This window comes from Geotrypetes seraphini, chromosome 3, assembly GCF_902459505.1.
Source record: "Geotrypetes seraphini chromosome 3, aGeoSer1.1, whole genome shotgun sequence".
In the NCBI taxonomy this organism is placed as follows: domain Eukaryota; kingdom Metazoa; phylum Chordata; class Amphibia; order Gymnophiona; family Dermophiidae; genus Geotrypetes; species Geotrypetes seraphini.
This window is the reverse complement of record NC_047086.1, coordinates 248,373,933-248,393,135: the sequence shown is the minus strand read 5'-3', so window position 1 is coordinate 248,393,135 and position 19,203 is coordinate 248,373,933. Positions and strand designations below refer to the sequence as shown.

The 19,203-nt window shown below is 42.4% G+C and overlaps 1 long non-coding RNA gene across 1 annotated transcript in view; it reads right to left on the bottom strand.

Annotated features, from left to right (window-relative positions):
* Window positions 1-17,502: 17,502 nt before the first annotated feature.
* Window positions 17,503-19,203, bottom strand: part of LOC117356434 — a 28,242-nt gene continuing 26,541 nt past the window's right edge. Inside the window, exons 6-7 of the long non-coding RNA XR_004538639.1 lie at window positions 18,700-18,759; window positions 17,503-18,425 (exon numbers count right to left, since the gene is read on the bottom strand). This is a non-coding gene — a long non-coding RNA (uncharacterized LOC117356434). The remainder of the gene's footprint in view (window positions 18,426-18,699; window positions 18,760-19,203) is intronic.

The following is a 19,203-nucleotide window of genomic DNA, read 5'->3' as shown; positions in this document are numbered from 1 at the left end:
AGTGACACCAGAAAATTTGTTACAGCATCTGTCAGCTGGTATTCCTTCTTTCTCATTTTTAAAACTTTTTTAATTGAATTTTTCGTAAAACCATACAAACAGTAAAAAAAATAACAGGTCATGGGACATATACATAGATGAATATAGTTAGTATTTGTGACCAAAGAAAAACTGGCATGTAGAGGCATGAGCCAGTATTAGAAATCATGCCTTCTAACGTGCAGAAAACCGTACAACAGCAACAGTAAGGTAAAATATTGCAATTGTAAATCACATCTCTGCAGCAGAAATAAAGCACATTTGTGTAAAAGCAGCATTAACATGACAAAAATGAGAAAGCATCATCACCCTAAAACAGCTGAAAAATTGGATGTGTGATAAGTATATATAGAGCCAGACAAATCATTCGGCTAAGGGCAACCAAATCTTTTCACTTTTGGATCTGATAGGTGAGCTAGAAGTCGCCAAGTATGGCACACCAAACTGTAGTGTTGAGAAGATTAGCTGATTTCCAATTAGAAAGAATCATTTCCAAAAAGCCTTTGACAAGGTGCCCCATGAACGCCTATTCCGGAAACTGAAGAATCATGGGGTGGAAGGAGATGTACATAGATGGATCGGAAACTGGTTGGCGGGTAGGAAACAGAGGGTAGGAGTGAAGGTCACTACTCGGACTGGAGGAGGGTCACGAGTGGTGTCCCGCAGGGCTCGGTGTTTGGGCTGCTTCTATTTAATATATTTATAAATGATCTAGAAACAGGGACGAAGTGTGAGATAATAAAATTTGCGGACAACACCAAACTATTTAGTGGAGCTCGGACTAAAGAGACTAAAGAGGACTGCGAAGAATTGCAAAGGGACTTGAACAAACTAGGGGAATGGGCGACGAGATGGCAGATGAAGTTCAACGTTGAGAAATGTAAAGTACTACATGTGGGAAGCAGAAACCCGAGGTACAGCTATACGATGGGAGGGATATTATTGAAGGAGAGTACCCAAGAAAGAGACTTGGGGGTAATGGTGGACATGACAATGAAGCCGATGGCACAGTGCGCAGCAGCTGCAAAGAGAGCGAATAGAATGCTAGGTATAATCAAGAAGGGTATCATACCAGAACGAAAGAAGTTATCCTGCCGTTGTATCGGGCGATGGTGCGTCGCCGTACCTTAAGAAGGCTATGGCGTTACTCGAGGGGGTTCAGAGGAGAGCGACACATCTGATAAAAGGTATGGAAAACCTTTCATATGCTGAGAGATTGGAGAAACTGGGACTCTTTTCCCTGGCGAAGAGGAGACTTAGAGGGGATATGATAGAGACAAGATCATGAAGGTCATAGAGAGTAGAGAGGGACAGATTCTTCAAACTTTCGAAAAATAGGAGAACAAGAGGGCATTCAGAAAAGTTGAAAGGGGACAGATTCAAAGCAAATGCTAGGAAGTTTTTCTTTACCCAACGTGTGGTGGACACCTGGAATGCGCTTCCAGAGGGCGTAATAGGGCAGAGTACGGTACTGGGGTTCAAGAAAGGATTGGACAATTTCCTGCTGGAAAAAGGGATAGAGGGGTATATATAGAGGATTACTGCACAGGTCCTGGACCTGTTTGGCCGCCGCGTGAGCGGGCTGCTGGGCTCGATGGACTTCTGGTCTGACCCAGTGGAGGCATTGCTTATGATGGTTAATGCAATTAGTATGTCAAATAATTTTTTTCTGGTCAGTTGTCAGTAAATCAGAAAGAGCTAAATATGAGTACCTCATAGGTTAGGTCTGAATCCAGAAATGTTGTATGATGGGGCGAGAAAAGAACATATGCTTGAAATCTCCAAGATCAGAGAGGCAGTGCCAACAGAGATTAGAATCAAGTAAACCAGCCCTGTGTAATTTGCTCGGGGTCCAGAAGGCTTTGTGGAAGAAGAAATATAGGGAGTGCATTAAGTTAGTGGAGAGAGTAGGTCTATAAGATTTTCATAAATAAATCAGACTATTGGGCAGCTCTGCCATTCCAAGAGGCTATGTCTGACCAAACGTTTTTAGATTTCTGTAGTAAGGGGAAATGAAGGTAGTGTTCCTTCTTTCTCACTACCATTTGGAAGGTCAATTTCAATACAATGTAAATAAAATGTAAATGCATGTGCTACAAAATCATGCTTGGTAAAGTAAGAGGAGGTGCTGAAAAGTTCTCAGCCCAAAGAACTTCCTAGTCTGAGCATTATTTTGCCACTGTAGCTGAAAATAGAACATAAGTGCTGCCATCTCCGGATCAGACCTTAGGTCCATCAAGTCCGACGATCCGCACACGCGAAGGCCCCGCCAGGTGTACCCTGGCATAATTTTAGTCACCCGTATCACTCTATGCCTCTCATAAGGAGATGTGCATCTAGATTACCCTTAAATCCTAGAATGGTGGATTCCACAATAACCTCCTCTGGGAGAGCATTCCAGGTGTCTACCACTCGCTGTGTGAAACAGAACTTCCTGATATTTGTCCTGGATTTGTTCCCCCTCAGCGTCAGTCCATGCCCTCTTGTCCGTGTCACATTGGACATTGTAAATAACTGTTTTTCTTGCTCTAATTTGTCGATTCCTTTCAGAATTTTGAAAGTCTCGATCAGATCCCCTCGCAGTCTCCTCTTCCCAAGGGAGGACAACCCCAGTCTCTTAAGTAGTTCCTCGTAATCCAGTTTCTCCATACCTTTCACTAGCTTTGTTGCTCATCTCTGCACCCTCTCCAGCAGTTTTATATCTTTCTTTAGGTATGGAGACCAATGTTGGACACAGTTTTCCAAGTGTGGTCTGACCATCGCTCTATAAAGCGGCATTATTACTTTCTCCAATCTCGTGATTCCCTTCTTTATCATGCCTAGCATTCTATTTGCTTTCTTCACCGCCGCCGCGCTAACGGTTTGAGGGTCCTATCTATCAGTATCCCCAGGTCCTTTTCTTGTTCGGTCTTTCCCAGAGTTGCACCTGACATTCTATACTTGTGCTCCTTGTTCTTTCTGCCTAAATGCATCACTTTGCACTTTTCCACATTAAACTTCATCTGCCATTTCTCTGCCCATATCTCCAATTGACACAAGTCGTTCTGGAGTTCCTCGCTATCCTTCTGCGATCTGATTGTTCGGCATAGCTTTGTGTCATCTGCAAACTTAATGATCTCAATATTAAATAGGATGGGCCCAAGTACCGAGCCGTGGGGCACACCGCTAGTCACTTTCTCCCAGTCCAAGAACTTCCCATTTATACCCACTCTCTGCCTTCTCTTTTCCAGCCACTTGCCTATCCATCTTAGTATGTCTCCCTCTATTCCATGGCCTTGTGGAATCTTATTGAACGCTTTCTGGAAGTCCAAGTATATAATATCCACCGGTTCTCCACTATCTATTTGTCTGTTCACTGTCTCAAAAAATTGAAGTAAATTCATCAAACATGATTTCTCTTTCCTGAATCCATGTTGACTGGGTCCCATCAGGTCGTGGGTATCTAAGTGCCGGACTATGCTATCTTTAATCAGCGCTTCAACCATCTTTTCAGGGACAGATGTGAGACTCACAGGTCTGTAGTTGCCCGGCACTCCTCTCAATTCTTTTTTGAATATCGGCGTGACGTTTGCTATCTTCCAGTCATCTGGTATCTGTCCAGTGCTAATTGACAGGTTGGCAAGTTTTTGCAATAGTTCTCTGATTTCAACTTTCAGTTCTTATAATTCTGTCCAGTCCAGAGGATTTGTCACTTTTAAGTTTGTCAATCTGGTGGTATATCTGGTCCAAGTCCACTTCTACTGTGATGAGGCTGTCCTCTACTACTCTCTTGAATACTTTCACTGTTTCAGGTATTGTTGCGGTGTCCTCCTTCGTAAAGACGGACGCAAAGAAGGAATTCAGTCTGTCTGCAATTTGTTTGTCATCCTTGATATATCCTTTACCGCCCTGGTCGTCCAGCGGTCCCACCGCCTCTTTTGCGGGGTTTTTTCCCTTTTACGTATCTAAAGAAGGGCTTGAAATTTTTGGCCTCTTGTGCAATTTTTTCCTTGTAGTCCTTCTTGACAACCCTCACCGCCTTGTGACATTTCTTCTGATCATCTTTGTGTTTGTTCCAAGCTTCGGTTGTTTTCATGCGTTTCCACGTTTTAAAGGAGTCCTTCTTTTCTTTTATGGCTTCCTTCACCTCTCTAGTAAGCCATGCCGGCTCTCCTTTGCCTTTGGTTTTCTTTGCTTTGGAAATCCGCAGAATGTAAAGGCTTTGTGCTTCCGTGATAGTAGTTTTCATTAGGGACCATGCCTGATCTACCGACTTAACTTTGCCCATCTATTTCTTGAGCCGTTTTTTCACCATGGCTCTCATGCTATCGTATCTTCCCTTTTTAAAGTTTAAGGTTGTGGTTGAGGTTTTGGTACGTTTCCCCTTCCCGACGTCAAGTCAAAAGTTGATCATGTAGTGATCGCTCATCCCCAGCGGGACCGTGACTTCTACTTCCTTTGTCGGCCCCGTAATGCCATTTAGGACCAATTCCAAGGTGACGTTTCCTCTCGTCGGCTCTCCTACCATTTGTTCCAGGAAGCAGTCCCCTAGCGCTTCCAGGAACTTGGCCTCCTTGCCACAGTTAGTGGTTCCCAGGTCCTAGTCTATCCCTGGGAAATTGAAGTCCCCCAAGATTATGACATTACCTGTCTTACATTCATGTTTAATTTCCTCTATCATTTCCGAGTCTGTCTCCTCCGTCTGTCCTGGTGGTCGATAGTAAAGGCCAATCTTTGTGTATGCACTGTTGTGCCTAGGAATCTTGATCCAGAGGGATTCCAGCTTCTCTTTCCCTTCCGTCATAGCCTCTCTAACAGATTCTACTCCTTCCTGAACATATAGGGCAATACCTCCACCTTTCTGCCCCACTCTATCTCTTCTGTATAGTTTGTATCCCTGTAGTACTGTGTCCCATTCGTTTTCGTCATTCCACCATGTTTCTGTTATGCCAATGATTTCCAGTTTGTCGTTTTTTGCTATTGTTTCTAATTCTCCCATTTTGTTTCTCAAACTTCTAGCATTCATATACATACATTTGAGTTCCCTTTGTGTGACCTTCTTGGACTTTCTATGCTTAGCGGTCTCTACCGTTTCTTTCGCTGTATTCTTTTCTGCTCCTGTGTTGTCTCCCTTATTTGCTTTGTGGTCGTCCCCTCCTGTGTCTGAGTAAATTTCTGTAGTTCCTTCTTCAGGGCATCCTGTTGCCTGGGCCATTGACTGGTGGTCAGATTTCCCCCGTCCTTTAGTTTAAAGCCTTCTCCTTGGCCCTCTTCATGTTACCTGCCAATACTCTCGCTCCTTCCTTGTTGAGGTATAGTCCATCCTTTCTGTAGTACCTGCTTTTTCCCCAGAACGCCATCTAGTTGCTCACAAAATCAAAACCTTCCTCTTCGCACCATCGTCTCATCCAGGTATTGATCACTTGCAATTCCCCTTGTCTCACTCCATTAGCTCTTGGCATCAGGAGGATCTCGGAGAAGGCTACCTTCAACTCCCTGATCTTCAATTTTCTTCCGAGTGTGCGGAGCTGGTCTTTCATTTCTTCCCTGTCAAGAGTGTTATTTTATTTTGCAATGTGCCAATTTGCAGAATCATAATGCTATATTTTGACATTATTTCAGATCATTGATTGAACCACATCAATGAAAAGTGTGGAACTCCAAGCCGTCATGAAGTTCCTATTCCTACTGAAGAAAACTCCCAAAGAAAATTCATGAATGTATAATGCAAACATTGAATGATAAATGCCAATCATACTTCACAGTGAAGAAGTGGTGTGCAAACTTTCAGTGTGGAGATTTTGAGACCAAAGATGCAGGCCTCAGATGGTGTCAACTCCTGAATTATTGACCCGAACGAAAGTGGCAGGAGGGATGCTGAGTCCCTCCTACCCAGCAGGAGGGATGCCCAATCCCTCCTGCCGGAATCCACCCCACCCCCTGTAGATTGCACTACCCCTGTCTCCCCCCCCCACACACACACACACAATGTGGAATACACATGGGAGGGGCCTAAGGCCCTGGGAAGGGCAAGCCTGCCTCATTCAGATGGAAACGGGCCTACTGGATGGACGGGGAAAGACCCTGCTGGCCTTCCTACAAGTTTAGAGGGAGGTTTGGGTTGGGGGCCAGTGTGATTTACGGGGGTGGGAGTGGGGTTCCAGCAGGAGGGATTGGGCATCCTTCTTGCTGCGAACTACCGAGGGGGGGGGTCCAGCAGGAGGGATTGGGCATTCCTCCTGCCGCTTTCGTTTGTTGGGAGGTGTTCAGGGCAGGAGGGACTGGGCATCCCTCCTGCCACATTTTGGGGGGGGGGATTCTGGGCAGGAGAGATTGGGCATCCCTCCTGCTGCTTTTTTTCATTGGGAGGTGTTCAGGGCAGGAGGGACTTGGCATCCCTCCTGCCATGTTTGTTCAGGGGGGTGGTTCTGGGCAGGAGGGACTGGGCATCTATCCTGCTATGTTCGTTCAGGGGGGACTGACGGCCGCTAGACTTATCGCGGCAGGGAGATCCCTTGCCATGATAAGCTCAACAGCCACGTCTACTTACAACCCGATTCTCTAACTGGCATCTGTAACATGGACATCGGTTAAAGAATCAGGTTCACTTTAGGCACGATTCCGTATAGGATGCCCGTTGCATCTGAGACCAGGCGTCCTATCCAGAATCTGGGCCTTTGTGCCAAGCGTGTTGAACTTACGGGGTGAATATGTGAAATAACTTGTAAGTTTCATGGCTCCATGCCATTCCCTTCTTGGTTGGGCTGAACTTTTCAGCACCCCTTTGTAATAATAGCCATTTCACTGTATTCCCAAAATGGCTTCAACGTTTTAGCTCAGAAAACATCCGTCACAAAACATATTTACTAGATGACACTGACCTTCCATTTTCACTTTTGTGTTTAGCTTTATTTCATCTAAATGTTACTCCATTCCTTTCATGTACTATTCCATTTATCTTTGGCTTATGTTCATTTTCCATTAACCTTGCTTGTCATCAATTTGTCTCTACTATACGTAACTCAGAATTAACGAGAATTTTTTTAAACACATTTGAGTCAATTTTCAGTATAACGTTTTTGAATTAATTGGAAATATCTAGTCTAGATACGTTAAACTGTTTTTTTATTCAGTGGCACTATAAAAGTAATTATATAACCTAGGTGCCTTCACTTACACACTGCTTGCACACGTAAATGTATAGAATATTAGCACTTCTGCATGTGAGTGAGCATGGACCCACAAAAGTGCCAGCGAAATGCCTCTGTGCTACTCTACAATGGTATGTATAAATGGTGTAGTGCATTCATACATAGGGCCATATATTTTTTATTTACTACATTTATAACCTGCCTACTAGTAAGCGGTGTACAAAAATGTTTTACATACATAATAAATTAGACAATACTAAAAAAAACAGCATTTCACCCTGTCTACCACTAGCATCCAGCGAAAGATTGGAGAAACTGGGCCTCTTCTCCCTCGAACAGAGGAGATTGAGAGGGGACATGATCAAAACATTCAAGGTACTGAAGGGGGATAGACTTAGTAGATAAGGACAGGTTGTTCACCCTCTCCAAGATAGGGAGAATGAGAGGGCACTCTCTAAAGTTTAAAGGGGATAGATCCCTACAAGCGTAAGGAAGTTCTTCACCCAGAGAGTTGTAGAAAACTGGAACGCTCTTCCAGAGTCTGCCGTAGGGGAAAACACCCTCCAGGGATTCAAGACAAAGTTAGACAAGTTCCTGCTGAACTAGAACGGGCGCTGATAGGGCTAGTCTCAGGGTGCTGGTCTTTGACCAGAGGGCTTCCGCGTGAGCGGACTGCTGGGCACGATGGACCACTGGTCTGACCCAGCTGTGGCAATTCTTATGTTCTAAAACTCTTTTCCTCTTAAATTTAGACAGCCTGCCTAAGCAGATATGTTTTTAAATTTTTCTTTAACTGCTGAAAGGTTAAGCAGCCCCGCAATGTACTTGGGAGAGCATTCCACAGCTTTGGTCCTGCAATTCAAAAAGCACCATTGATGGTAATAGTGGGTTGTTTTAAATTAGGCACTACTACTTTCTTCTCATCATTAATCTGCAATGTTCTTTATTTTTTATTTTATTTATGGTTCATATTCAGTCGCGCATGAGACACCAGCGCGCCGACAATGGAGGGCAGACAAAGCGCAAGGCACTAGCGCGCCGTGGGAAAACTTAGTTTTAAAGAGCTCCGAAGTGGGGTGTGAGTGAGGAACCCCCCCCCCCACACACACTTTACTGCATAGTGTTCGCGCTGCTGTGGGGGGGGGGCTTGGAACCCTCCATTATAGAGAAAACTGAACTTTTTCCAATTTTTTTCAGGAAAAGTTCCGTTTTCTCTATAATGTGGGGGGTTGCACCCCCCCCACACACACCCCCAACAGCAGCATGAATAGTATGCAGTAAAGTGGGGGGGGGGGTTTCCCCCACACCCCCGTCAGAGCTCTTTAAAACTAAGTTTTCCCGCAGCGCGCTTGTGTCTTGCACCAAATTGTCGGCGCTTGATTGTCGGCGCGCTGGTGTCTGGCACGCGATTGTCCCGTCACCGTATTTATATACCGTCTATCAAAGTTATCTAGGCAATTTACAATGATGTTCGCAAGCATTTTCCCTAGCTGTTCCGGTAGGCTCACAACCTATCTAATGTACCTGGGGCGATGGATGATTAAGTGACTTGACCAGGGTCACAAGGAGCAGCATGGGGCTTGAGCCCACAACCTCAGGATGCTGAGGCTGTAGCTCTAACCACTAGGCCAATTCCTTCTTTCTCTTGTTTAAAATAGGATGGCATGTCGCAATATAAGCAAATAACAGGCACAATACTTTACACTGAATTCTAAGGGTAGCCAATGCAATTTTTTAAAATTCAGGGCTAACAATCTTTGCCGCAGTATTCTGAACTACTTAAAGAGCTTGACATTTTGCTGCTCATAAACATTGCAATGTATTACAAAAGTCTAATCTTGACAAGATATGATGGGTAAAGTATGGGCGGCGCACAGGCAGGCATCCTAATTAGGTGCATAATTTACAGTTACATATATCTCTGCTGCCTTTACATGACGGCAGTTATGCCAGGCCTATAGCTGGGGAAAATGCAGGCACACAAGTGCACCAATATCAGGTTATGCTAGTATTCTATAATGGAATCTGGATATTCAGCTTGTCCACAACATGGCAGCATGCGCGATTGTTAATGGAAAAGATCAGATCATACCACTCCTACACTGAAAGAGCTACATTGGTTGCCTGTTTCTGCTCACATTACCTTTAAAATATTGTATCTAGTTTTTAAAGCTTTCTATTTGAATGTTACATAGAAACATGATGGCAGATAAAGGCCAAATGGCCCATCCAGTCTACCCACCCACAGTAACCATTACTTTTTCCTTCCTCTAAGAGATCACATGTGACTATCCCAGCCTTTCTTGAAATTAGTCACAGTCTCTGTCTCCACCACCTCTACCAGGAGACTGTTCCACACATCTACCACCCTTTCTGTAAAAATAACGTATTTTCTTAGATTACTCCTGAACCTATCACCTCTTGCCCTCTCATTCTAGAGCTTCCTTTCAAATAAAAGCGATGTGCCTCATGCAGTATATCAAATTTTACTAAAACATAACTTACACCAGCTATTGGCCTGTATTTCATCACATTTTGTGCTGGTATTCTAGAACACCTTAGGTGTTGTGAAGCAATTACAGAATTGGCACTAATGGTGCCCCACCATGACATCTACATCTTAATGCTAATTTATAGAGCTGCCTCCTAAGTTTGTACCTGAGGCAATGAAGGGTTAAGTGACTCAAGTTTCAAGTTTATTAATTTTTGATATCCTGCAAATCATAATACAACTAAGTGACTTATATTAAAATTAATACAGATACAAATAAAATAGGAAAGGATTTATATTAGTGATAAAACATCATACAATGATTCAAAATGTTGTATGATCGTGGTACCGAGGTACCCCCCTCTTTAAACCCAGCATATACCCAAAAAGAGAGAGAAAAAGCCTCAGACTAATGTAGCAGTATAGAACCAAAAGGTATAAATCAAAACTGCTTTTGATACTTTCACTGGCAAAAAAACTCCCTCACAGAACAGCTCAGGCTTAGAAAAGGGCAAAGTCACCCGGAGGCACTGTTCAATCACTTAGCTGGTCTCAGCGTGGCTGCGCATTTCAAGGCTGTATTGTTTGTTCCCCTGATGAGCTATACATTGGTGAAACAAAGTCGCTTGTTGGGAAGATTGTAGAAGATGTGACAGTGTTGGAGCTCAAGTCGTCTTTTGTCAGCTAAGTCCTTGAACGTGCCTCCGGGTGATTTTGCCCTTTTCTAAACCTGAGCTGTTCTGTGAGGGAGGTTTTTTTTGCCAGTGAAAGTATCAAAAGTAGTTTTGATTTGTACCTTTTGGTTCTATACTGGTACATTAGTCTGAGGCTTTTCTCCCTCTTTTTGGGTGCATGCTGGGTTTGAAAAGGGGGGTACCTTGGTGCCATGATCGCACAATGTATAATAGTAAAGCAAGGGCAATGATAACACACAAAGGTGAGGGATGGTCTAAAAAGGGGTGCCCACACTTTTTGGGCTTGCGAGCTAATTTTTAAATGACCAAGTCAAAATGATCTACCAACAATAAAATTTAAAAAAAAAACACAAAGCACACTGTACGTTGAGAAAATGTTAATTATCATTCCTATTCCAGAGTTTATTCAAAGAGGTCAAGGCAGATGTCTCTATGCACTGTCACCTCAGTAACAATCATACAAAAATAGACAGATATACCCTCCTCCCTTTTTACTAAACCACAATAGCAGTTTTTAGCACAGGGAGCTGCGCTAAATGCCCAGCACTGCTCTTGACGCTCATAGGCTCCCTGCGCTAAAAACCGCTACTGTGGTTTAGTAAAAGGGGGGCCATAGTGCAAAATATAGACAGCAGATATATATTCAGACACATTTTGATCACTAAATTGAAAATAAAATCATTTTTCCTACCTTGTTGTCTGGTGATTTCATGAGTCTCTGGTTGCGCTTTCCTCTTCTGACTGTGCATCCAATCTTTCTTCCTTTCTTTCAGCCTGTCTGCTTCATCTTCTCCAGACCTCATTTCCTCCGCCAACTTTTTCTTCCTCTCTCCCTGCCCTTTCTTTCTCCCTGCCTCCCTTTCTTTTTTTTTCTCTTCATGCCCCCTTTCTTTTTTTCTGTTTCCCTTCTTTCCTTCTGTCTCCCTGCCTGCCCCCTTTCTTTCTTTCTCCCTGCCCTTCACCAAGCCACTGCTGCCACCATCAGAGAACAAGCCCCCAAGACACCGCTGCCATCGGGTAACAGGCCCCAAAGCTGCCGCCGCCCCAAGCTCTCCCTGCTTCCCTGCATCAGGCCGACCAGCATTCCTCTCCTCGACGTCAATTCTGCCATCAGAGAGGAAGTTCCGGCCCAGCCAGGCAGCGATTGGCTGGCCTGAACTTCTTCTCCGATGGCAGAATTGACGTCGGGGAGAGGAAGGCTGATCGGCCCGGTAGATCACCAAGGCAAAGTGAGCCCATCACGGAGCCCGGGATGGGCTCCACGATTAACATAGTAACATAGTAGATTGACTCACTTTGCCTTGGCGATCTACCGGTCGATCACGATCGACCTATTGGGCACCCCTGGTCTAAAAGTTCATACTAGAATGGTCTAAATTACAGATTATGAAATTAGATGCCTATGAAAAGGCATCAGTAAATAAAAAAAAAGTCTTTAGATCTTTCTTAAAAGTATTTAAAGAAGTTTGAAGTCTAAGATAACTGGAAAGATAATTTGAGACCCTGCACAGAAAAAATGGAATCTAGAAATATCTTTCTAAATGTAGGGACTACTAGGTGATTTTGTTTGAGAGATCTCAGCGTTCGATAGGGAGTATAAGGTGTTAAGAATTTGCTGAGAAATAATGGCGTGTCTGTAGAGTGAATTTTGAATACTAATAAAATCTTATAGGTAATGCGGTGTGAAATTGGTAACCAGTGTGCTGATTTGAGTAACATCGTAACATGATCATATTTTTTATGGTCTATTATAAGCCCTCAATGTCACAAGAGCATCTGTAAACTTGAAAACTAGTATCCCTGGTTCTCAGTCCAGTGTTCTAACCATTAAAATCTAGTGGTTAGAGCAGATGCCTCAGCATCCTGAGGTTATGAGCTCAATTCCCACTGCAGCTCCTTGTGATGCTGGGCAAGTCACCTAAGACTTCATTGCCCCAGGTAGAAAATACACCTCTGTGTAAAATATGTAAACCACTTTGATTGCAACCACACACAGAAAAAGTGGTATATCAAATCCCATTCCTTTTACCCTCCTCTACATCTTGCTTACATAAAATTTAGCTGAATATCATTCCTGGACAGACAAGCAGTAATTTTGTGACTGTTATTGAGAGACTTGGTTTTGAGCAGAGGAAATGATGTGCTTAAGTGCTTCTCTGGCTGCCTAGGTGGATGCCTAGGCATTGGAAAGACCTATGGCCACATCGTTAAAGGTAAGTGCTGTGTTGCTATATTCTGCCTCCTCCAGCTAATTTTAATCATTTCCATGGGAATGAGGTCCTTAGCAAAATTATGAGTAAGGGGGTCCACATTTCACCTTTTGCCACAAGTAGTGATGATCACACTACACAATCTTTGTGCAAGCATCCAATGATGTAGGAATATTCTCCCTAGGGAAATAAATGCAAGGAATCCATCAAGAATTGAATCTATTTTAAAGAGACATTGGTTATTTGTCATGTTTCCCTCACCAGTATGGAGAGTTTGCCATCTGACAGCCTGGAAATTGTATATGTTGCATTTAGTTCAGTGCCCTAGTGGCAACATGGATTTTATTTTGGGATGTTTGTTTGGGTTTTTTTTTTAAATGAATTTATAATAGCCAAAGGCCAAGGAAATGCCTGTCCAAAGGTTGGTGACTGGCCTATCTGTTTATAATTTTTTTTTTTTGTAGTTCAATAAGATTTTTATTGAGTTTTACAAAAATCAAAACATAGAGAAAGTGCCCCTGGGAGATGGAGTCTGTCACTTTTGGAGTAATTCTACAAGTGTGCCCATATATAGGTACCCAGAGGACAAGTATGGCACATATTCTACAAAGAAAGATAGGGACCTACTTTTCTTTACAGAATACTAGCATAACGGGATCCCCAGAACACAGATCGGCCTGGAGACAAAAAGTAAAAAATTACAAAACCCTCACAAATGAAAAAAGGAAAAACTTCTACTCCCTCAAGATCGGAAACATAAAAACCAACAGCAGTAATCTCTTCAAACTGGTCAATGACCTTTATAACTTAGAGACCCACACAAACATACACGAAGAATCCACCTTAACTGCCGACTCCCTCGCTGACTTCTTCAACACCAAGATTCAAAAACTAAGATTAACACTACCCCCCAGCCCCAATCCCCTCGAGCTGTTCCCCATTCTCCCAGACATCTACTTATCAAACCCAGACCTAGGAACCAGAGTTGACCTTTGTTGGAAACAATTCGCAATAACCGACTGGCAAACCTTCAACTCATACTACAACAAATATACACACTCCCATTGCAAATTGGACACATGCCCACCAAATATCATGAAAACGGCACCCCCCTACTTCAAAGCAAAAATGATGACATGGGTTAATTTTCTATTATCCTCAGGAAACTTCCCGTCTGAGCAAGGCCATATTATGATCACCCCTATTATAAAAAATGCGAATGAACCACCCAATTCCCCATCTAACTATAGACCGATCGCCAGTATCCCCTTTTTCACCAAAATAGCGGAGGGGCTGGTAAAGGCGGAACTCTCTGCATACCTAGATAAATTTAACATACTCAGCGACTTTCAATCAGGCTTTCGCACAGAACACAGCACGGAAACCATCTTAGCTTCCCTTCTCGACCACCTCCACACGCTCTTCAGTCAGGGCTCAAGTGCCTTAATCATACAACTTGACCTGAGCAGCGCTTTTGACCTGGTAGACCACACCATTCTCCTTGAATGCCTGGCTCACATCGGCATCTCAGACCAGGTCCTTAACTGGTTTCAGGGGTTCCTAAGAAATAGATCCTACAAAGTATGCAAGAACAACTCTTTCTCTTACAGCTGGGACAACACCTGCGGGGTCCCGCAGGGCTCCCCCTTATCCCCCACCCTATTCAACATCTACCTGGCCTCCCTAGGCAACCTTCTTCATAACCTCAAGCTCAAATTCTTCATTTATGCAGACGACATCACAATATCCATCCCACTTACCAACTTTTCACATGAAATACTCGACCACACTACAAACATTCTCAACCAGATCGAACTCTGGATGCTAGCATTCAGACTGAAACTAAACCCCGATAAATCTAAATTCTTCCTAGCCACCCCCAATGACAAAATCAAAGAAACTACAATTCAACTGAAAGGAATGACCTTCCCCCTCGAACCAACCTTAAAAATCCTGGGAGTCACGCTGGACAAAAATCTTTCACTAGAAAATCACACCGACCTAGTCATCAGGAAAAGCTTCTCTGCACTTTGGAAACTTCGCACTATAAAAAAATACTTCAACGACACTTCCTTCCGCCTTCTTGTACAATCCTCCATCCTCAGCATTCTAGATTATTGCAACATCATATACCTTAACGCCACAAAGAAAACAACCAGGAGACTAAAAATAATCCAGAATACCGCCGTGCGCCTCATCTTTGGTCTAAAGAAATGGGAACACGTCACCCCATTCTACCACCAACTCCACTGGCTGCCTTTCGAGTCTAGAGTCCTTTACAAATTCGCATGCTTCTGTTACAGGGCTGTAAATGGTTCCTCACCAAGTTACATCAACCCTCACTTCAACCTCTACCGCACCAACAAGAATTCCCGTCGTATTCAGCTGTTCGCCTTCCCCTCACCCAAACTTTGTCACTTCAAAAGATTCCTTGACAGAACTTTCGCCTTCCAAGCAGCCAAGCTGAACCCATGGCTAGCACAAATGATACTAGAGGCCCCCACTTACCTCGGGTTCAGAAAATCACTTAAAACTTACCTATTCAGCAAACAAGACCCGAATTGTTCCCCCCCCCTGACAATATCTCCCCCCCTCCCCAACCCGGCCCCCTCATGAGGCCTTCCCCCCTTTTTTCCCCACTTTCCTCATCCTCCGTCTAGTTCAAATAAAGCTGATAAATAATTGAAATTCTGTTACTCTGTAATTCTAATAACAATTCTGTAATTCTGACAAATAATTGTAAATCTGCCTGTCTATGCAGACCCTAATATAACTCGATGTAAACCGCCTTGAACTCGCATGGGTATGGCGGTATATAAGAATAAACTATTATTATTATTATTATTATATATGTGCTACAGTGGATCAGTGCCAAATACAGTACCTAGCTCTGGCAAACCTGTAGACATTAGGCAATATTTCCCTTGGAGTCTATTTCACCTTAGAAAATTCATCCATGCCAGCTTTTTTATCTTACCATAGTGAGACACAACACTCAGGAACAAGGCACATTTCAAAGAACGTCTTTCAGTAGTACAAAAGAAAAAAAATTCCAATGCATTCATAAGGGTTTATGAAGGAGTTATAGCTGTAGTTTCAGGTTATTAACATATTCTAAACAGCTCTATGCAGGCTGCTTCTCCCCAAATGACCACATCCCAGGTCTCCTGTGCACCAGGAGTCCAGCTCCTTTCCTTTCACACAGTCTTAGTTCAACCAAAACAGCAATGAATACTATAATGAAGCCAGATGCACTCAGTCTTCTCAATAAATCCTCTTGCACAGCTCCTGCTAGGGCTATGTAAGCAGCTTCTTCCCACCAGCCATTCTCTCAGTGCTGTCTTCCAATTGCTACTTATTACTACCACTACTATTTGTCACTTATATAGCGCTGAAAGCATATGCAGCCCTGTTCACTTTGGACATGTAATAGATGGTCCCTGTTTAGAAGAGTTTACAATCTAACCTGGACAGACATGACATATAGGGTTGGAGATGACTGAGGTGAGAGAAGTTAGGAGTTGAAAGCAATTGCTCACTGCCAAACATCAAATTTGTAAACTAAAATATCCATACCACTCTAGAGATCTCCTTTTCAGTATATTCCCTACTGTTTATTTTAAAAAAATTTCTATTCCACTTAAAACTTAAGCAGATTACAATGTTCAATAGTCACATATATAAATGTATCAGGTTTCAGCATGGGGCTTAAGGGAATTCCTCCCCTCTAGGGTTACCACATAGCTCCAGAAAAAGGACACATTGAGATATCCAGGTTTTACTTCCAAATGGAAGTAAAATTCAAATGTCTCAATCTATCCTGGTTTTTCTGGAGCTACATGGGAACTGTAGGCATTTGGGGCAGTAAGCATTCTAGTGGAGTAAGGGAGCCCAACCTGTTGGAGTCCTGAGAATCTGCATCTGTGCTCCCGCTCCTACTTTTTAAAAGGAGATGTAGGAACAGTGTCTTAATTATCACAGCACATACTGTATAACTTAGGTGGGAGCACCTACACTAGCCCTAGGGCTTGCACAAGTTTGCAAATCTAAAGGCTTGATATATGAGTGTTTAACATTGAACCCTGATCATTCTCTGCTCAAACTTCACCTACATGTACTTCAGATTCAAAGTACGCATGCATACGAGGAGCCGCTGAAAAGTTCTCAGCCCAATGAAGAAGGGAATGATATGGAGCCATGAAACTTACAAGTTATTCCACACTTTTCTTGATAATTGTTGTTTCATCTCATATGATAGCTCCACATCATTCTCTTCTTGGTTGAGCTGAGAACTTTTCAACAGCCCCTCATATTTAAAAATAGCACTTAAGTGAAAATTCATCATACAGCATATGTTCACCCATGCAAATATGCCAGTCCTCTAATGGTTTATGTGCTTTTTATTCTAGAATTATCCTGTTTAAGCCAGGTACACACAATTAGTAGACACTAATCTAATCTAATCTAAACCTTAAGTTTATATACCGCATCAGGGAGGCACTTAACCAAAAGGAGAAGAGATAAGGCATCCTGTTCCCCTATAGATCTCTGCACACACTATCCCCTTCCAGGCAACTGGGTAAGAAGAACTGAGGGGAGAGGGGGGCTTATTAAAAATTTGGAAGTGAGCTCGCAGACAGAGTTTATGCCTTTTTCTTCTCTTTCTTTTTTAGTTTGTTGCTTTGCGGCAGGCACTTTGTTGGGTTTTGCCCTTCCTCTCTTGAGGGCGGGACTCTTCAGGTTTCTTGTTCTGGTTCTTTTTCTGCTCTCTTGCATTAGCTGTGTTCTGAGATTTGCAATGTGTACTGCTTTCCTACCTTGCCGTGTATTTTATTCTTGGATATTGTTTGGCTGTTTTTGCATTGTTTGTGTGTTTGCTTCACAATAAAAATGTTGAAACGAAAAAAAAAAAAAAGAAAAGAATTGTTATAGCTGTGCTTATGTGCAGCATTTGGGTATGAATAATTATGCTTTGCTGAAATCTTACAGGGAAATAAGTGCTTAATATAGCACAATATTCAACCCTATAAACAAAAAGAATGAATACTGGGACTGGGAAAAAGGCATCTAATCTAAAAGCCTGTATTATAGTGCAGTGTCTGAACATTCAAGATTAGGCATTTTAAATTTTCTTATATAAAAAAGTTAGGAGAACGAGTTTCTTTAATTCACAGTCCATAAAGATCCCTGCAGGAAGATGGATCTCATTATCACTTTTATCAGCTACAACACCCAACACCTTAAGATATTTGCATTTTTTGTAGTGTGATCCAACCTATTTCATCCAGGCATACAGGATTTTAAAACATATCTCTGAGTGGTATGTTAGATACATGAAAATGTATACTCTTCATTTCTTTACAACTCACTCATTCTTATTTTCCCCAAGAATTACCACAAACAAAAAGATAACTCAAATTATAAAATATTCCATAATGAATGAGTCTGGGTTTTTTTCTCTTGTGGTTAAATAGTATTGAAGAAAGATGGCACTAGTGTACAACCCAAGTCTTTGTTTCTAAGTGTATGAGTGCTAAAGCTTGTGTTATCAGAAGAGGTGCCAATGACTGCTTTGACTTAGGAAGCAGCAAACTGTCTCGCTGATTCAGGCACGTCTCAAGATTAATCCTTCAATTTGTTGAGAAGTAGCTAACCCTTTAGACCAACGATTCTCTTGGGCTCAAAATACCTTCTTCAGGCTTAATTTGCTAATTAGTTTTCAGCTACTGTCATCCTAAATAATAGGGAGCAAGATTGGAATCAGCAAATTATCCTTGGATCATCTCTTTTTCACCCTCTCCCTGGTTTACCAATTCGGAGAAAATCCTCTGGAAGAATCAAGCTAGAAGCCACCAATCACCTTGCAAAAAGAAGATAATAAAAGGTTTGTAATGCAACAAAAGAAACACAGAATGAAATCAGCTGGTAGTGTATGTGTATGCATGAGAGAGGGGGTTGCAGATTCTGTGTGTAGGTTGTGCGAGTGGGTGCATGGAAAAGATTTGGAAATCAAGAGAGAGAGTTGACTGAAGTTTATGGAATAGTGGGTTGACAGATCTCAGTGTCCAGCTAAGTTAAAAAGGTTAGGGGATAGTTTGGGCTTGTGTTGTGCTGTCCATGGTGCTGATTCCTACCTGCAGCAAGGTCCAGCTCAGCAACTGCATACAGGGAGACAGGCACAACAGTCTTGCTTTCTGCATCAAGGAAGACAGGGAAAACAGTAAGAAGTCTAATCAATTTTTAAAAATTATTCTCATTTATTGTACTGTTTTGAATAATAGTTTATAAATGTCATCCTCTTAAAAGTGTACCTGCTTAACTCCAGTATTTATCTCTTGTGATCAAAAGCGTGTATTAAATCTAGGCATGCCATAAAAGCGAAGCTGCACTTTGCTTGGTTGCCTTAGAAACAAATATATATCCCCTCATCTTGAATATTTGTCTCCTGATGATCTGTTTCTCATCCCTCACCCTACATTCATCTTCTTAAACAGAAAATGGAAAAAGTTCATGTGAACTGTATTTTGTTTTTAAATCTTTAATATATTTTTGTTTGGTTTTGTATATTTTATTTAGAAAAGTACAACTGCTTTTCTTAAAATGTGTTCTTTAAGAATAATGATACTTTCTTAAGACAG